The sequence below is a fragment of the Balaenoptera acutorostrata genome, chromosome 8 (assembly GCF_949987535.1).
Source record: "Balaenoptera acutorostrata chromosome 8, mBalAcu1.1, whole genome shotgun sequence".
NCBI classification, from domain to species: domain Eukaryota; kingdom Metazoa; phylum Chordata; class Mammalia; order Artiodactyla; family Balaenopteridae; genus Balaenoptera; species Balaenoptera acutorostrata.
In genome coordinates this window covers 38737333-38758215 of record NC_080071.1, presented here as the reverse complement: position 1 = coordinate 38758215, position 20883 = coordinate 38737333, and the positions used below count along the sequence as shown (strand labels likewise).

Below are 20883 nucleotides of genomic sequence, written 5' to 3'. Positions count from 1 at the left end.
ATAGATTTCATCCCAAGGATTTTGGACCAGATGACTTCTTCAAAGGTCATTTTTAACAATTAAGTCCTATCATATAGGAGGAAACACTGACAAGTGGGAGGACAGAGGAATTTAGTGAGAACAGGGTGTTTGAAAAGGAAACTCTACAGGACTTTAGACTGAACCATTCCTCTGTCATCCCCCTCCTCCAAATTAGTTCACTTTATCGAATCTGTCCCCACTTTTCCTCTAAACCCAGGCCCCGATATCACACTGTGAATGAAGGAAATGAAGGTGAGGGGCTGAGTAATTTGGTAAGTAAGCCTCAAGACAACCTCCGTAGTACTAACTATTCAATCAATGGAGCAAAACTCTTACAGAGTCTCAGCCAGTGGAAAGTAATGGTGTCCAGACCAGAGAGTTACCTCCTTGAAAACTTCTATTCCAGAGAACACCAGCGAGTGCACATTACAAAACAGCGGGCCCCAAAGCTTTCCACAATCACCTGGGGACACTGTTTAGAAATACTAATACCTGAACCCCACCCCCCCATCCCCAGTCCTACTGATCCAGACTCTCTGGTATGGGCCTGGAAATTAGAATTCTTAATAAGCTCTCCAGGTGGGTGCTAGGATTTGCAAGCTAGCCAATTCTGGTAGCCATCATGGCTAGTCCTTCTCAATTTTCAACTTGTGTGCTCTCAGTAGAGTTGCCAAATAAAATACAGGACATCTAGTTAAATCTGAGTGTCAATTAAACATGGAATCGTATAGTATAAGTATGTCTCAAATACTGCATTTAATACTACAATTTTATACTAAAAAATGATCCCTTGTTTGTCTGAAGTTCAAATTGAACTTGGTATCCTATATTTTTATTTGCTAAATATGGCAACTGGCAGCCCCACCTCCACTACAATGATGGATAAAATAAATATGCACATAAAAAAAATAACACGGGCTTCCCTGGTGGCGCAGTGGTTGAGAATCTGCCTGCTAATGCGGGGGACACGGGTTCGAGCCCTGGTCTGGGAAGATCCCACATGCCACGGAGCAGCTGGGCCCGTGAGCCACAATTGCTGAGCCTGCGCGTCTGGAGCCTGTGCCCCGCGACGGGAGGGGCCGCGATAGAGAAAGGCCCGCGCACCGCGATGAAGAGCGGTCCCCGCACCGCGATGAAGAGTGGCCCCCGCTTGCCGCAACTGGAGAAAGCCCTCGCACGAACCGAAGACCCAACACAGCCAAAAATAAATAAATAAATAAATAAATAAATAAATAAATAAATAAATAAATAAGAAAATCCTTTAAAAAAAAAAAAAAACACTAACTCTTATATCCACTTCTGATTTGCTAGCTCTGAATTTATCCCTTCAGAATATATAGCATGTAGATAATACAGCAAAATAAGAAAATGAGTATGGTGATATTACTCAGATAGCCTCAATTTCCCCAACTGTGAAAGAGTTGGACCAGATCTAAAATTCCTTTAAACCACTGAATTATTAACAAACCTCTACCCATATCAAATTTCATCATCAATGTCTGAAATTCTCATGAATCCTGGAAGAAGTTTCTTTACAAAAGCAAATAACCAACCAACTCAATTTGTCATCCATTTCTACTTCTCCTTCAAAAGCAATTCCTGAAACCTATTTTTGCACAACTCATCAGTGGTGACAACTTCTCCTCTTTTACGGTGTTTTGAATGTTCTCTAATATGTGCTACCGTCTACAGATTCTGTCTACAGTCCCTATATCAGAAATGTTCAGGACTTACAGAGAAACCAGTGCTCCCTCATACTGATCTCACCAGGGGCCATGATTACACATGGTAATCCCTGATGTACTGCTTACCAAAAGCTCATATTATTTTAGTAAAGATCCAAAATTATTCTAAGATAGAATTGTGCCATGAATTCATCAAGTCAGGAAGGAATGAATAGTAGACATCTAATTCATGCTGACTAAACACAGTCTACAGTATTAGCACTAATCAAAAGGAATGGGGTAGGAATTATGCCTCTCTGCATATCTAAATTTAGTTCTATTCAAATGGCCTCAAGTAACCAGTGTCGTTATCTGTGACACAGATGGCATCTAACTTGGTCATAGTTAACAAAGACTCCCGAGCTCCTCTCTAAAATCTGAGTTTAGGCACTGACCATATGAGAGCAAGTCTCCTATTTTTTGTTTCACTCAAATCATCTCCCCTGCTTTAACTGTTTTGGTTTGGGCAATTATGCTAACTATGGCAGCACACTATGGTCCATGGGTCAAATCTTGCCTTCTGCTTATTTTGTAATAAAAGTTTTATTGGCCTACAGCCATGCCCATTTACTTGTGTAGTGTCTATGGCTGCTTTCACACTACAAGAGCAGAGTTGAGTGGTCGGCAACAGACTGTATGGCTCATGAAACTCCTAATATTTACTATCTGGCCTTGCTGTAAATTTTGCCAATCCCTGTTGCAAATGACTAACATTAACCCCATATTTAAAAAGGAGAAATGAAGTGATAACATTCAAGGCTGTACACCTTTTGGGCAACAATTTTCTAAAAATGCATGGTAGCTTTCCAGTGCACGAGTTATTTCCAATGCAATCAAGAACTCAGTCTTTGCAATCTCTAAAGTGCCCAGGGAACATTTTTGGTGTAGTAGCTCATACGGTTAAGTGTAGTTTCAACAGAACACTGCTCTTTGGTCTCAGATATTCTTAAGAATCCAAAGGATAAACATGCAGGCACGGAAATATGAGAAAGCACATTTCTTTCTGCTCAGAATCCAGCATTTCAAAAGGTGAAATTACACAATGACAACCACATGTATAGGATGGCTGCCGCCACCGTTATTTGTAGTCTGATGAGGGAAATGCAGTACAACAGGAATACAGAAATCGTCTCCATTTGGCGCCCGTGCCTATGAGGGTACTGTCATTAAATTTAGAATTTAAATCAACATAGTTCTTCTGTGGCTTCACCGCTTTAGGCAGGAAGAGTGCGTGATCAGAAAAAACTGCCTTCAAAACCGAAACTACTGCGAGCCTTAAAAGATCCCCACACGGGTGCCTTGTAGGACAGACTGGATGGCCAGAAGGACATATTATGGTTTCTGAGAGGCCCTTGCTGAACGCCCCCTCCTCCGCAGTAATCAACCCTGAAGGCCCCTTGTAACCTCCTTTCTGCTCCCACGGCAAGCCCTTGTAAGCAGACGTGGCACACCCACAGTTAATGAAATTTTATGCCACAGAAAATTAAACACAGATATTCCAATAGCTGAAAGGAGCAGGAAGAAGAAGAAGGAAAGAAACCCATAGTAACTGTTGCTAAGTTTGGCTTTACAATATTGACAGAGTAGAGGGCTTACCAAATAAAAACTTTAAGAACCGGTTCTAATTCAATCCTTCAACCCCTATGAGGGATCACAATGGGCTCTCCCACTGGGACGGAAGCAGAGCTGTGGCTCTTTCTACCCTCCTTTGATTCTTACTCCTCCACTATGGACCACCTTTCACTCCCTGAGCCCACCACTCCCTTGTTTGCCTAAACATGAGTCCCAGGCCTTCAGTCCTTAGGCTCCCCCTGGACAAACAGAGAATCAAATACACATCCTCACCCCTGTACGGAGAAAGAGACATCTCAGCTCATCTCACTTCCAGGTACAGCCTGGAAGGAGCTCAATATGTTTATACTTTCTTTTTTCACTCAAATATTTGCTGAATGTCCCATATCTGCCAGGGATTGTACTTAGGGTTGAGGTTCAAAGGTGAACAAAATAGACACAGCCCCAGCCTTCTCAGGGCACTGACAGGTGGGGTGGCACGGGGAGGAAGATATCAGATAAATAATCCCTCAGAGTCTAAGATTATATTCTAAATGAGTCTAAGTCTAAGATTATGAGTCTATAGATTGTATTTGGTATCGTGAGGGTGAAGAGCAGAAGTCTGGGGACATAAGGGAGAATCCTCATTTATATCAAGGAACCTGAGAAGGCTTCTGCTCGGTGGAAGTACATTTAAAATGAAAACAGAAAAAGGAGCGGGAGTTGTTCAGGTGAAGAAAGGAGCTGAGGAGTATTTCAGGCAGAAGGAATAGCAAGTACAGAAGCCCTAAGGAAGGGAAGGTGTGGCCTGGTCAAGGGAGATGTGAGTGAGGCTGGGAAGAGAAGCAGCGCCTTCTAAATCAGAGCGGTGACTTTTATTCATTCTAAGTACAATGGGAGGCTATGAACAGGGGAGTGAAAGACTAGATCTGCATTTGTAAAAGATCTTCCGGTGTGTGAGGACTAGTCCTGACGGGGTAAGAGCAGAGGCATGGGCTAGCAGTTGTTGAGGCAGGAGATGACGATGGCCCGCTTTGGGGGGGTTGCGGCAGGTGTGCAGAACAGTAGCATTATTCAAGATATATTTGGAAGGTAGGATCAACAGGGGATACTGACAAAGGAGGGAGAAATAGGTACCAAGGATGTCTCTCAATTTGCTAGTATGAGCTCCTAAGTAGCACACCATTTACCAAGATAAGAAATACTTTGGGAAGACACTATAGGGTGAAGTTCATCAAGAACTCCATTTTGTAAACCACACAGAATATCTGTAAAGAGCACAGTAAGATTTACTAGCTTCTATGTAAGCTTCTGTGCCTTTGTTTTCATCATCTGTAAAATGGGAATTACGGTACCACCTATATGGCTGTTGGGATAAAATAAACTAACTCATGTAAAGTGAAACACTTAGCATGGCACACAATAATCTCAATAAAATATTAGCAGCTATAGTTATTATTTTGCACTTGAAGTTTGAAATGTCTTATCGGAGACCTTAGTGAAATGTCCAACAGGCAGTTAGAAAGCTCGGCTCTGTAGCCCAGAACTCTCCTGCTGGGAGACAGTGGGAAGTATCATGCATGTTCAGAGTTATAGTATGCTGCTGTGAGATTATGAATCACATCTAGTTAGAGATTTTATAACAGCAATTGAAGATTTACTTATAAATTGGCTACAAGGTCAGTGTCTGGGTGTCAACAGCAGCATAAAGATGACACCCGAAGTTGTAGAAAATAGAATAATTTGATGTAGAGTGAGCCTGGAGGAAGAAAAACTGAGGGTCAAGGAATGAGCCTGCAGGCAGTTCCTTAAACTCAAACACAAAACAAAGATTGAAAAGTTGAAGGAAAGGAAATAGATGTAAAAAGGTTCTGGGGCTTCCCTGGTGGCGCACTGGTTGAGAGTCTGCCTGCCAGTGCAGGGGACACGGGTTCGAGCCCTGGTCTGGGAAGATCCCACATGCCGCGGAGCGACTGGACCCGTGAGCCACAACTACTGAGCCTGCGCGTCTGGAGCCTGTGCTCCGCCAACAAGAGAGGCCGCGATGGTGAGAGGCCCGCGCACCGCGATGAAGAGTGGCCCCCCGCTCGCCGCAACTAGAGAAAGCCGGTTCTGTACATTTAATTCTATTTCTCCAAACCAAAAAAGGACAATCAATCTTGGCAGGAGAATGAGTAACTCCTTACGTATCAGAAGTGTACCCAAAGATACATTTGCAAGAACGTTCACTACAATGCGGTAACAGCAAAAATGACCTAAAGCAACCTAATCAACACCAGCAGCCGGATCAGGTGAAGTGTGGCACATCTATGTAAGGGACTGAATGTATAGCCATTAAACATCATGCCATAGACGATTTATTGGAAAAATGTTCACATTTCATCGGTACATCAGAAAAGTAGGCTACACACTAGCATGCACAGCATAGTATTTTATTTGTTTAAAAATACACAATAAAACGAAACAAAACAAAAAAACTACCAGCAGGGCAAACAACACCAGAAAATTAACAAAAGTGAATTCTGGATAATAAGGTTTTAGGTGATTTTTTTCTTTTTTTGTACTTTTTTATTCTTCAGATATCAGCATAAGTAGATGTTACCCGTATAGATAGAAAATGAAACAAGCCAGAGAATTCTCATCTCTTCCTCGAAAATACCCGACACTCTTAGTCCTCAAATCCCCAAACCAAAGCGCAGGAGAAACGCTGTGACTGAAGACATGACACAAACGTCTCCATCATCCTCCTTGCAGTGAAAGGAACCAGACGCTGCTGCAGGCACAGACAGCAGTATTTCCTGAGCCTTCCTTAATGAAATAGAACCATGTTTTCCATCAGTGGCTATCCTTTCCTAACCCTAACACAACTAACATCAGGGTCACAAACTGGACTGCATTCTTTGCTGATCTTCAACAATATGCATTGAGAGAAAAATCATAGAAAAAATTTCATTTCGTTGTAAAAAGAGAAAGTCACACAAACTTTCAGTTTGTACACATTTACATACCATCACACCCCCAACCAAACCTGAAATTTCTTTTAAAGAAACACTAAACATTTTCAGAGGACCTTCACTTCCCCATAGCACTCTTAAAATGTATCAAGAAAGTTTACAATGACCCTCTGCCAAACCATAAATAAGCTTCACAACAGGAGATATAAACGTTTTCTGATGTAAGCAAAAGAACAAGGTCTCCTTTTCTCCCAGTACATAGTATCTGTGCAATCTTGGCCAAGTCATTTAGCTTTTCTTAGTTTTCTCATCTGAAAGTGGGGAGAATATAACTTTCCTTGCAGGAGCTTTCAGGTTTGGAGGACAATGACAGCTGCATGGACCCAAATGACTCTACAATCCTCCCCCAAGACCACAAAATCAACAAGAGGGCAAAATGATCACGAGACCCAAGCCATTCAGCATTGTTAGGGACAGAGAATACCACAAACTTCAAATTACCTGTGAGTGGAGAAATAAACACCAGTTTCCAATGCAGCTCCTGCTACTGCTTTGGTGCCGCTGGAAACCAGTGCGTGTGAAGAGTGGGGAAGCTCTGTGAAAAGGAGAACAGGGGCACGGAGATGAAGTACAAACAAAATCACCCGCAAAGGGGGACAGAAGCTCCTGCACCAAGAGCTCACACACCACACACAGGCCTGAGAGCTGGTAGTTCGCAGTATCAGCTACATGTCGAGAAAGGGCTTGAAGGTGAGAGAGACCCAGGCCTCAGTGAAGTACTGCTTCTGGATGAGAAAGAAATAAAGGAAGGAGTAGTGCCATCACAGTGAAGGACCTTAGAAGGAGAAATTAAGGATACTGCAACACCCCAGACCCTCACAGTCCATCACCACCACCATCATCATCCCTTAAAGAAACTGCCCCTCTGACAGAAATGAGAGTTCCTGAACCAGGAAACACACCCATGAAATGCCTAGTGATAGAAAACTTTCAGCATAAAATCAAACAGCTGCTGAAAATTCTCCCCACCAAAAACCATGAAGCAGAAGAAAACCGTTAACACCACATTCCAAACTGAATTAAATATCCTCACACAAGCACTTGGAGAATTTTTTAAAAATCACCTAGAATCAGAAATACAAAAATTAACAACAGAAATAGACAAGAACAAAAAAGGAAGAGATGCAATGAACGCTGATTGAATTCAACAAAGAAAATGAAGAAAAAGACAAAAGGATGCTTTCTTCAGAACTGAAAAATAATTTATAAGGTGCCCAAGAGAAAACAGGTTTGAGTTGAAATTTAATAAGGGACATAGAAGTATAAAACCAACAAAAGCAGGAAACAGTCAAGAACTGGAGATGTTTGGGAAATGGTGAGAAGTCGGGTACACAACGGCATGGGAGCAGCTCACAGGGAGATAAAGATGACATATGAGATTGGAACCAGATTTATTCACTCAACAAATATTTTTGAGTGTTTACTGCATTCAGGGCCCAGTTGCTAGTCACTGTGAATGGAATTGGCTCTTGCCCTCTAGGGAAGACAAATGGGAGTCAGGGACCTTTAATCAGGAGAGTGATATAATGAGACTAAATTGAGAGGAAGGTAACTGTAGAAGTGGAATGGAAGACTTTCTGGAGTGGGGTGAGACTGAAAGGGAGGCTAATTAGGAGGCCAACATAAATAATTCTAAGGGAAAAGCATCAAGGTTTCCTGATGACCCCATATGAAGATGACACCAAGGCTTCTATTTTGGGAAACTGGAGAATGATTCCATAATAGATGGAAAGAACTTCTGCTCCATTTTAGGCACAGTGTGATATGATATGTAGAGATCAGAACCTCGGGAGAGCACAGGAACTGGTGGTCATCTTTTGGTGACAAGGTAGCCACTGGACGTGAAGAGATGGCCATAGATAATTCAGTTCTCATGCCTCAGAAGACCATGAAACTCTAGAGCTGTCAATACTTAAGGGGTAGAGTGGAGGTAGAGCAATGGAAGACAGAGCAGCAGCAGGAATGCAGCCAAAAGAGAAGGTGCCCAGAATCCAACCTGCAAGAGGAGACATTCAAGAAATGATGGCTGGTCCACAGAGGCAGGTTGCATGGAGACCAAGGAGAGGACGGACCAAGACGGGAACTCAGACACCACTGGGGATCTTACTGATAAGTAAGTTTCAGGTTGAGGGGTGAATCACATTCATACAGGAGATTCAGGAAATGCTCTTGCAGTGAAGGAAAGAAGGGAGACAGAGGGTGGTGACATGAAAGGGAAGTTGGATCAAGGGGAAAACTGGGAGCAGAGAGACAGGAGAGAACCAGTGGTAAGGTCAGAACTGCAGAAACACCAAAAAGAGGATAGAACTGATGGAGCGAGAGAGGAAGGGGCCAGCATCTGGTTGGAGGCTAAGAGGTCAGCTTTCAGGGTCTCTTCCAAAACTGTGGGAGCAAGGAGTGCAGGGGCTTTGTAGGGTGCCCCAAGCCAGCACCCCAACATCCTCCCCTTCTTTGAATTCCTATAGCATGTACTATGGAGTTTTAGGCTGGGAGCTTAGAGTCTAAGACACAGCTTTGTGTGCCAATTCTGCCACTTACCACTTACATACCCGTGAACACATCATAAGTCATCCAAAGCTCAGTTTTGTCATCAGTAAATTAGGTAGAACAATAACAGTCACACACGCTCCCACCTACTTCATAGGGTTGCTTTGAGGCCCCAAAACACAGTGTATATGTGGATGCACCTTGAAGACAGAACAGCCCTGTGCATAAATCATTGGCTCTAGTTATTCCACGTACACTTGTTTCCCACTAGAGGAGGATTAGTTCAATCTGTGTGCATTCCACACAGGGTCTAACAGAGTATTTTGTACCCAGGTGTTTACCACGCACTGACTTGGACTAAGAACCAGCCTCCTCTTCATGAAAGCGTGAGGCTGCATTGTTTTCTATGTCCCACACCACTACACAGGGACACCACCATACTTAAACCTGGTTCCCAAACTGAGTTTTTAGTAAGACTCCTAGCAAACAACAGAAAATGCTTTGTAACAGCATTTTCAAATTAGCAGAAGTGCAATTATGAAAAGGTTTCCATATATTACAGTCAGTGACTTTTTTAAATTAAGAAGAAAACGGTAAGCAATCATATTCCAAGCATACTCAGCCACTGGATCTAGAAAAGGCATCTAGAGAAAAATCAATCACCACATCCCAGCTGAGCAAGGAGAAAGGCACTCCCCACACAGCCCTCCTGTGGTAGAAACCCACTGGCAGTGGAAGACACACTGCCGAATCACCAAGTAAGAAGTTGCTGCAGTCAAATCCATCATGTCATTTCATATTTGCATCCCCGTTACCCCTGAAACAAAGCATACTTTGGAAAAGTACGTTTTAATTATGGCTGCTAGAGCCTTATCTACTATTCAATCAAAATCTTCTTATTACAGAGATAATACTGGATCTGTTACTTAGCACTTTGTAGGGGGAAAAAATAACATGTGGAGAAAATACATTTTTTTCACGACCAAAGCAGCAAATTATTTTTGCTGTTCTACACAGTACAGTAAGGCTCATACATTTTAAACAACCTAGATAAAATTCTTTTTTTCCATTCGAGGCAAATCTCAGTGGTGATTTAAAATTAAATCGTTAACCAAGCGTCAGGAACCATGAAATAAGCGTAAGCGGTAGTCTCCCTCTGAATAGAAACACCAGGATATTCAGGATCACATGAAACTCTAAAAGCACAGAGAGTAGTAGCACCAGTTATTGAATACCTTCAATTCAAGACGGCCATCTACTTACTACCTTTAACACTATGGGGGAAATGTCAGGAATGTGATATTATTATTCTCTTTTTATAAAAGGCATTCATTTGTTCACTCATGCAGTATATTCTGCCTCTATTATACGCCAGACAGTGCTAGGAATTGGAGATATGATGTTACACCAAACAGACCTGCCCTTGCTCTCCTGGACTTATGGTCTGATGGGAGAGACAGATTAAAAAATTAAACAGCTAAGCATATGAATACAAATATTAAATGCTAGAAGAAAGATATGGTACTATGGGAAAAAATAATAACAGGGACCGAATTTAACTTGAGAGGAGGAGAAGGCTTCTCAGAGGAATCAGCATTTAAGCTAAAAACTGAAGGCCAAAGTGGGAGGGGAAACTCCAGCCAGAAGGAACAGCATGTGCAAAGGTTCTGAGGCAAGAAAGAGCTGGGCATACTATGGACCTGAAAAGACACCAGTGGAGTTTAAGCAGAGTGAGCAAGGGGAGGAAGGAGTGAAATGAAGTGATGATTATAGGTAAGAACCAAATAATTCAGCGCCAAATAAAGGATTTGGATTTGCTTTGTTGTTTTTGTTTCCTAGTGCAATGGGAGGTGGTGAAAGGCTTCAAACAGGGTACAGACAGAATGGGACTTGTATTTTTAAAACAATGAATGGAGGAGGACAAGAAATGAGAAAGCTATGGCAATAGAAATGAGAGAAGAGGATGTGTCTGGGATATATTTTGGAGATGAATGGATAGGACTGTTCAATATGGGAGGAGAGCAGTGAGCGAGAGAGGCATCAAACGAGATCCCAGGTTTCTGGCTGGAGCAACTAACTGAATGAGGAGATATCTCACACAAAGACAGGAGGCACAGGCTTAGTTGGTAAGTAGGGGATGATCTAAAGGCTGGTTTTGACCAAAATGTTAAACAGTTAAAGATACCTGTGAGATCTCCTTGTGGAAATGTTAAGTAAATGCTGGGATTAAATGAAACAGAAATGTAATGCATGTGCCACTTCGCTCTTATGATCTGGACTAGTAGCTCAACCAGGTAAAGGTTGTCCAGTCTTCTCTGAAGGAGTCATTCCCACCCTCTCACTCACCTCCAGACACAGTCCATTCCCTGCCGAGGAGCAGGCCAATGAGAGGGGAACACAGGTCCTCTAAGAACTGTGAACAGTGCTCAGTCTCAAGTAGAGCAATTTATATCCTGAGAAAGCAAAGAAGTCTTTGTAATATACCAGCTACATGGGGTTATAGATTTTATAAATTTTTATAGAGGTTATCAATTTTATATAGCTTATAAATTATATACTTATATAAATATATTAATAAAATATATGAAATATGTAAATATAATTTAAATAATATTTTATAAATAAATTTTATATCTGAAAATACAAGGACATTTTTGAAGGTTTTATGTGTACATATATTGTATATATTGTTTTGCAGCTGTATTGTAAAAAAAAAACTTAAGGGGCTTCCCTGGTGGCGCAGTGGTTGAGAATCTGCCTGCCAATGCAGGGGACACGGGTTCGAGCCCTGGTCTGGGAGGATCCCACATGCCGCGGAGCAACTAAGCCCATGCGCCACAACTACTGAGCCTGCGCGTCTAGAGCCTGGGCTCCGCAACAAGAGAGGCCACGATAGTGAGAGGCCCGCGCACCGCGATGAAGAGTGGCCCCCGCTTGCCGCAACTAGAGAAAGCCCTCGCACAGAAACGAAGACCCAACACAGCCAAAAATAATAAATAAATAAATAAATAAAATTTAAAAAAAAAAGTTAAAATGATAGTTTTTTAATGTTTAAGACAGGGCTTAGATGATTAAGTGAGCTCATCTAACATTTCTTTGATAAAAACTTAAGGCATTAATATCCTACTCCCATTCTGGCCAGCTAGTAGCATTTTGAAAAGCACCACAGGATGGTATGAAATCAATGATTGCATCCATCACTGATTCATGGTTTCAGGTTATAGGAACTCCTAACCCATATCTGATCCCTGGGTTGCTTTTTGGTTTTTTAACCAAATTTCTATGATTCAAATTCTTTGTTCATTCAAAATTTCCACCAATTTAAATAAGAGCAAAAACTGCTGAAGCAGGCTTGCCACACTTGACTTCTGGCATGGCGATGTTTAACACCGGCCGGACTGCCAAACGAAAAGATGATGTCATCCACATCTGCTGATTCACGGGAAAGGGAGGAAAGAGGAGGAGACAGTGAAGCCGAGAGAGATGTGGGAACTGTGATTACATTTTACTGGAATGTGGCTGCTGAGGCAGACAGATGCTCAAAACGGTTACTGGTAGCCAGTGAGGAAAGAAAGAAACGGCAGGTACTTTGTCAAATGAGATCGGAAGACTCAAATACTGGTTAAGCAGGCAAGTAAAACGCAGAGTTTGAGCTGTGAAAGATTAAGACTGAAGTGTTCCCTTTTCTTCTTCTGAGTGCACAATTTCCATATCTAACCTACTTAAAAACATAGCTTCTCACTCTTTCACAAGATATATGTTAAAATCATCTTAAAGCCACTCTTGTCCAAGGCAATCATGTTAATTTGGCATAACTTTATTAAGACATCTTTTTTAAAGTCACAAAATAAAACTTTTAAAATGACCAATACACAATATGAAGCAACATAATTTCTGGAGTAAAAAAGTCTATCTGTGCTATATGTGCTTAACTGCCTTAAATATAAACTTCTGCCATGAGTATGTATCCATGCAGAATGCCATTAGTACATTTAAGGTATCAGATCAAAACAAACATTTAATCATAAGCCATGCCCATGGTCATAGAACTAAGTCCCTCAAGTAAAAAAAAAAAAAAAAAAAAAGCAAGAAGTGATTGTAATCCATTGTTGTCACATCATTTATTCAATAATTGTTTCTTAAGTGCCTACTATGTATTATAAGGAACTATGTGATTAATTATTGAACCAATGGGCAAGGTGATCAATTACTGAATCAAAATTAGGACACAGAAGTATGAATGGGCCTGTGGAAACAATTAGCAAGGACAGTGGTATAGAAATAATAATAGCAATTATTAACATTAACTTTTATTAAGTGATTATTATATGACTGGTTCTCAGTTGAGCACTTTCTAAATTATTGTTTTTAATTGTGGTAAAATACACATAACATAAAATTTACCATCTAAACTATTTTTAAGTGTACAGTGGCATTCAGGACATTTACACTGTTGTGCAACCATCTACCTCCAGGCTCTTTTCATGTTGCAAAACTGAAACTCTGTACCTCTTAAATAGTAACCCCCACTCCCTCCTCCCCAGCCCCTGACAACCATTCTACTTAAGAATTACAATTTCATAAGCATAGCTAAAAATATACTTCTATTTGAATTCACATGTGTTTGTAGGGTACCTTTTTCAACTAAAACACTAAAATCAAGAATCAAAATAAACTGTACTCAAATTTCTGTATAACAGGGTATTAAATCCAGATTTTAAAAAATGAAGCGTATTAAATTATTGATAATATTTTAGAGAGAACAAAAATTTTACTGTTAAAATTTTCAGTATTAATTTCATTTTCCTTAATCTTTGTAAAATTTCTATCTCCTATGTTTTATAACAATACTACCATACACATAATATTTATTAATAAATATCATGTTCTGTATATAACATGCACAAAACTTTTTACTGTTGTGGTATACAACTAAAAATGTTCGGGAACCATTGAAATGAAGGACTGTGAGCCCATTAACAGGAATCAATGAAAGAAAGGAAGGGAAGGAGTTTGTTTTTAAATATGTAAAAACATATTGTGTTTCATGTGTCATATAGAAGATCAAGTAGAGATAGCCAAAGGCAAAAGGACAATAAGCCTAGAGTTCAGCTGAGATGGAATCTATATTTAGAAGTCATCTACACAGCAATGACCAGAAGAGACACGAGAAGGGATGAGGACTGTGAAAAAGAACACAGCTGAGGGCTACACAGAGGACAGTCCCCATATTTACAAAGTATAGGAGAAAGGAGATCTAAAGGAAACAGGGAGATGGGAGTAGACGCAAAAGAATACATAAGATAGATACCATAAAAATGAGGCTACAGTGTCAAAAGTTGCAAAAAATTAAGGAACTGAGAAAAGGCCACTCACTGGATTTTTCTGCCAGAAGGGCACTTTGGTCCTCTGAGAATATTTTCCGTAATGGGTGGTGTCAGAAGCCTGATTCACGACTGACTGAATGGTGAGGAAAGGGAGATAAGGAGTGTGAGTAGGCCACGAGGGGAACTTGGTGATAATGGAAATTAAAAGAAAAGGAGAATGGTAATGGATGGAATGGTGTGGTTGGAGGAAGACTTTCTAAGGTAGTGGTTCTCAGCTGGGGGCAATTTTGTCCCTCAAGGGGCATTTGGCAACATCTGGAATCATTGTCGGTTGTCACAACTCCAGAGTGCTACCGGCATCTGGTGAGTAAAGCGTTGCTGTTAAACATCTTGCAATACACAGCACAGACCCTATGACGCAAGGTCGATACTTCCCAAGTATCAATATGTCGATAGTTCAGAAATCCTATTCTAAAGAACAAGAAAGATACAAACATTTTCATATGGTGAGGAGTTACCAAATTTAAGTTACAAAAAAGGAAGGAGATAATGACAAACTAGGGTCCCACAAGAATGGGAAGGTATATGATTAAGGGCAGAAGCAGGTGGGTGAGAATTGGAAAAGACCTTTCAAGTTGTTTGAAACAGGAGGAATGGAAGCAAGACAAAAAATTCAGAGAACTAGAGATCAAAATGAAAGTTGGGGGAACTCATATCTGATGACGTTGATCTCCTTAGAAAAGTAAGCAGCAAGAATTCTGCAGAGATATGAGGATGGAACTAGGGTCTTGAGAGAAGAAAACACCTGGAACAGCCCGTGTGGAAGTGGAATCAATTAGAGGTACATGAAAGGTTTACCAAGTATCCGTGAGGGCCCAGCAGGAGGAAAAAAAAAAAAAATCAACTCAGTTCCCTGAATATCTACAACAAAAAAAGTTATTTATCCTAGGAGCCAAAGATAAGAGAATGATAGAGCTTTCTCAAGGTCAGGATTGGCCAGGTGGATCAGTGAAGGACAAGAGGTAAGAAAAACTAGGCAGTCCTGCTGAGTCAGCTTACGTGATGTCCAAGCTATGGAAATGATGCCAAGACCAGATGAACTGAGAAGACAGAAAGGAGGCTGGGTTCCATGGGAGGGACAGATACGATGTTGGGTAGGAGGAAGAATGAGGGAAGAAAAAGTGATAGGAAGCCAAGGTCAAAGATAGTAACTCTTTGGGGTCTCAAATGTTGGAGGATAAATTGTTTCAAATTATGATGAGGTCCAAGACAAAGCCATGGCTGTAGACTAATTCTGACATTCAGTGGGGGCGGGGAGGACTCCATCCTGGACTGCACCATCCTTAATATATTCCTACCAGCATCAGTCTTTAGAGATCACTTACTTATCAGTATGCCTCTGTTTAGGTACACCAATCACACTATCACTAGAGCTTGTATATCCCACAGCACACGCCAGTGACATGGTCATCTGAAGTTAGTCGAGACTGTGTCACCAGGGCTAGCTAGCCCACATGGAACTCAAACCTCTCTGACATCAAACTCTCCTGAGAGTTGCACATGTAGAAAGATGGTATCATGATAGAATAGCACATAATATTCCTTAATACAGGATGGACATCATGACCCACAGCTATCGCTATTCTCTACTGTGGTAATGAGTGGATCCAACTTTACAACCAAGACAAAATTAGCTCTCCTTTCTTGCCTTTTGGACTCTAACTGATTGTACTGTCTGAAGACACAAACAACATTAAGCACTATTCCCTAAATGTATCATTTTCTTCCAAGGTGAAGATAGAAGAAACACAGTTTTATTGCATCATCATTTTAGCTGCTATCTTTTAGCACAAGGCCTGTTCCAGCATGTCCTATCATCTTAAAGGGACAATTTAAGTTTTAAGGGACTGCAGCAGCTAGAAACATGGATTGAACAGAGCAAATGACTCAGGAGAAAACAAAAAATGAGAATTTAATTTGTAAAAATAAATAAATTTTAAAAAGTAGTCTAACTAGTTCAAACAAATGATATAAAATTAAGACATTCTAAAATTGGCATTTTAATAATATTCTGATTACATTCCAAAATCAAATAAAACATCCAGATATGAAACTGTCAGTTTTCAGAGGGCTATTAAAGACATGCAAGGAATTCTTTATGCTAATAAAAAAAAATACTTTAAATTTTTAAAAAGAGCAACCAAACATCTAAATATTAGGTTGTTAAGCCACAGGAAAACTGATATTCATCAAGTGCTGTAAATTCTTCTCCAAATACAGATTCCATCAAATTATCTGCTCCAATAAAGGGAAGAAGAGGTACAAATATTAGACCAAAAAAGATACAAATAACCCCAAGACTATTTAAATGTATATTTACATATATTTTGTATAACTAAACCCCCTCCCCCCAAATATTATGTAATTAAGTAATTTCAAGCATCAGGACCAATGTCTAGGCTTTCTGACAATCTATAAATAATAATTAGGATGGTTTTTATTCTACTACATCTTATATATAGGGGTCCAGAAAAGTAACATCTAACCAATAATCTATTTATTAAGACCTTCTACGTACAATAGCAGAAAGTATCCAGTAAGGCAGCTATTCCGGAGCTCATCAGAGGTTGTATAGAAGTTATCTACACATATTTGATAATACAAGGGGTAGAAATGAATGGGACGACCCATAGACAAGGAAGAGCAAGAAGGAAAAAACCCAAGGCCAAACTGTGAATCAGTGGTTCTCAGGTTTTAAGGAGCTTCTTAAATTAAAGTCTACCAGACCCCATCTCTGAGAGTCTGATTCAGAATATTTGGGGTGGGGCCCAAGCAAATGGGCTTTGTAACAAGCACTTCAGATGATTCCAAAGCAGGTGCGGTGTGGACCAGCTTTTGAGAAAAATGACCCAGTAATAAAAAAAGGAAAAACTGATACATTGGACCTTACCAAAATTAAAAACGTTTGCTCTATGAAAGACCCCATGAAGAGGATGAAAAGACAAGCTATAGACTGAAAAAAGTATTTGCATATCTGAATAAACTCTGTGGATTGTACCAATGTCAATTTTCTGGTTTTGCTTTATACTATAGTTATATAAGATGGTCCCTTTGGGGAAAACTGAGTGAAGGGTACATGGGACCTCCCTGTACATTTTTTGGCAACTTCCTGTAAGTCCGTAATCATCTCAAAACAAAAAATTTTAAAAAAATGACTATCTGTCTGTCTAGCTATCTATCACATTGATAACAAGTTGGTGGGTTATATTACAGCCTGAAATGTTATTTATTTTAAAGAACTGTAGTCCAGCAAAGCTTGTAATTTACAACTGTGAAATCTTCAACAATGTTAACCTGAATGGCACAGGCATTCTCTCCCTATTAATTCAGATGTAAGTGCAAAAGTTAGTATTGCTGTTGTCATTATTATTAACATTTCACTTTCTGAAGTAGTGTTATGACATGTACCATAGAAACTGAGTAAATTATGACTTCAGACGTATACGGTAATTAACATGAAGAACTGTAATGAAAATATTCCCATTTTCTCCTATTAATGTAATACTGAGTGAACATTAGTTTTTAAGACTTTATGATTAGTATTATAATCTAATACTATAATTTAGCACTAGAGAACTGTTACTGTCTCAATATATAAAACAGTGTGTCAGCAAGAGTATTTTCAGTGTCTCTAGAATTCAGTGTCTCTATTATTGTGAATAATAATACTAACTAATTACTAGTAATCATAAGGGAATTACTACGTGCCAGATACTGTGCTACTAATCTCATCATAAGTGGATCATCTTTCTTAATACACACAACCACCCATGAGGTAGGTACTGTTATGAAAGATGGGTAGAGAGGGAGATTAAATAGCTTGTCCACGGCCAGATCTCCCATGACGCTAGAATTCATGCTACAACTACTGAACATCCACCTGAAATCCCTGTCACTGCCCCCACCACGTCATCACCACCTTACATTCCCAGAGGATGAGGGATTCCCCCCCCCAGGTCTGCTCTGAAAATGTCAGAGAAATTAAGGGCTCTGGCTTCTGATAAGGTTTTTAATTTGACACCAAATATTTTAACAACCAACTAGAGTAAATAATAATGTCCACAGTAATTCCAGTTACTGTGGGTGGATTAACACTGAAAACAGAATTGCCAGGAATGAAGGTGTCCTGCTCGCAGCCCACTGAGAAGCCCCGACCTATACAGAGGAAGCAGCCATGATAAAATAAGGCCAAGCAAAACCGACAGGCCAAGCTTCAGGAGAGCAAGGCCATTTAACAGGAATTAGAAGTTCATCAACGAAGTAGTTGTTATCTGATTTCTAATTTCACTTTTACTGCGTATTTTGTTTCTGAAGCCGATTCAAGGATTCCTGTTGAGTATTTTCTCAATTTTTTTTTTCTGAAAGGGGAGGGCCTGATTCCAAACTTGAAGACTGAAGAAGTAAATCTTGCTATTCTTATGCTCAGAATATTAAACATGTTTCTTGAATCAGCTGTTTTGAAAGTGCTTGAAGAATTGTAAGATGTGAAAAATATTAATTTACAGTTCCCAATATTATGAAAACGAATACATTACAGGCAGCACACCATGGACAGTTTCTAGTCAAGCCATTAGGAAATCTTTTTTACATAATGATTTGTTATCCAATGTCAGTTGCAATTTCAAATTATCTGATTGTTAAAAAAAAATCAGATGTGGTGAGTCACTGTGAAATGTTTCTCACAGCAGTTAAACAAGAAGACCTGAGGCCCAGGAGGAGGTCCTACCACCACTACACTGAATGGAAAGGTTCTAAGGAAGGGTATTGCTGGGGCTATTTTTGGAAGACCAGTTTGGAGCTGTTAATCCAGAAAAAAGTATTGGGCTGAATGGAAACTCAGTGTTCTGGAAATAAAGAACAATACCTCATGTGATTTTAAGACAACAGAAACAAAGGCAAATGTAACATGCTATTTAAACCCTGAGAGTAACGAGCTAGGTAACTCAGTTTCCTCCTCTATAAGAAAATCATAAGAGTGGCTAATAATTAGTGAGCTGTGGCAAGGGTACTACTAACCTTCATACTTAACCATGACAACCGCCTTATAACATAGGTACTATATCCCATTTTACATATGAGGAAACTGAGGCTCTGATAGGTTCAGTAACTTCCAAGATCATACAGCTGGAAGTGCCAAATCTAGAATTCAAATCCAAGCACTTTGAATCCAGAGCCTTCCCCTGCCCTTAGCCATAGTGCCCTATGCCTCTTGGATTAGAGGTGTCCGAACTTAACCTCTTTCAAGTGAAGGTACTCGTGAGAAAGCAACATAAATTACTGATTTTGTAAATTTAAAGGTAATATATATCTTTATGTGATATCAAGTTATCTTAGGCTAGATTCTACAATAGGCACACAGCAAAACATGGTAAACATTTAAGGAAAACATACAAGAAAAACTTCAGATAGAGGAAAGCTATACTGTAATTTATTTTGTCTGTGAAGTGAGAAAAGTTAACTATTGGGCTTCCCTGGTGGCGCAGTGGTTGAGAATCTGCCTGCCAATGCAGGGCACACGGGTTCGAGCCCTGGTCTGGGAAGATCCCACATGCCGCGGAGCAACTAGGCCCGTGAGCCACAACTACTGAGCCTGCGCGACTGGAGCCTGTGCTCCGCAACAAGAGAGGCCGCGATAGTGAGAGACCCGCGCACCGCGATGAAGAGAGTGGCCCCCGCTTGCCACAACTAGAGAAAGCCCTCGCACAGAAACGAAGACCCAACACAGCCAATAAATAAATAAATAAATAAATAATAAAAAAGTGTTTAAAAAAAAAAAAAAAGTTAACTATTGTTGTACCCAGTTTATGGCTCTGAACCCCAGAACACCTGTGTCCAGTCGTAGGCGGTGGGAGCACAGTTCAAGAAACCCTAAAATGGATGTCAAAGACGTAAATTTGAACAAAGATTAACCTCTTATTTGTTTAAATTTATTAATACGTTTATTCGATTTGCAGGGATTTAAGAGAATGTTATAGATGGTGAGGATGTGGGCAAAGGACCACTCATGAATTGTTGTGGGTGGAAATGTACATAGATATTCACTGTGGTGCTGATTATAAAACAAAGTAGAAGCAATGGAAATATCCCCACAACAGGAACTGATTAACTTACAGGTAACTTACAGGATGCTATGTAGTCTTTAACGATGCAGATCTATATTATTGACATGAAATGTATTTGTGCTGTAAGTTAGACAGGAAAGGCAGACTATAAAAGAGCAAGAAAGTATAATTTCATTAAAAAATATTTATAGCCTAGGTAGTAGACACATCAAAGTGTTAATGGCAATTATCTATGTAGAACGGAATTGGGACAATTATGTACTCATTCTTTGCACAATCATACCTCAGGGTAAGTCCTGCCTTCCACAAATGTGCCACACAAAGCCTTCTTCACTTCAAAGGAGGATGGTCAGGGCTGATCTTAGTAACTCGAATTCTCTCTGGCACCTTTCAAGTTTAGACATATTTCATAGCATCTTTAATACTTCCTTAGGCATTATATGCTTCCATATTTCATCTATTTGACTTTTCCAAGGAACCCAATATGCCAATGAAATACTAAAACCAAGCCTAAGCCCTAGGTTGCAAAATAAATCAAACTGCACCCATCTTTTGTGGTGAGATTGCAAATTGCCTTCAGTGTCCATTCTCCCCTTCTTCCTTTCAGGAACAGAACTTCCTCCACCACCCCACCTCC

General features: G+C 40.2%; 1 protein-coding gene across 9 annotated transcripts in view; it reads right to left on the bottom strand.

The window, feature by feature from the left end:
- Positions 1–20883, bottom strand: part of OSBPL6 (oxysterol binding protein like 6) — a 211579-nt gene that overhangs the window by 148255 nt on the left and 42441 nt on the right. Inside the window, exon 2 of one of the 9 annotated variants that reach the window (XM_057551085.1) lies at positions 11144–11250. The exons of the other annotated variants lie outside the window; for them this stretch is intronic. The gene's annotated coding sequence lies outside the window, so the exon portion shown is untranslated. The remainder of the gene's footprint in view (positions 1–11143; positions 11251–20883) is intronic. 9 annotated transcript variants of the gene reach the window in all.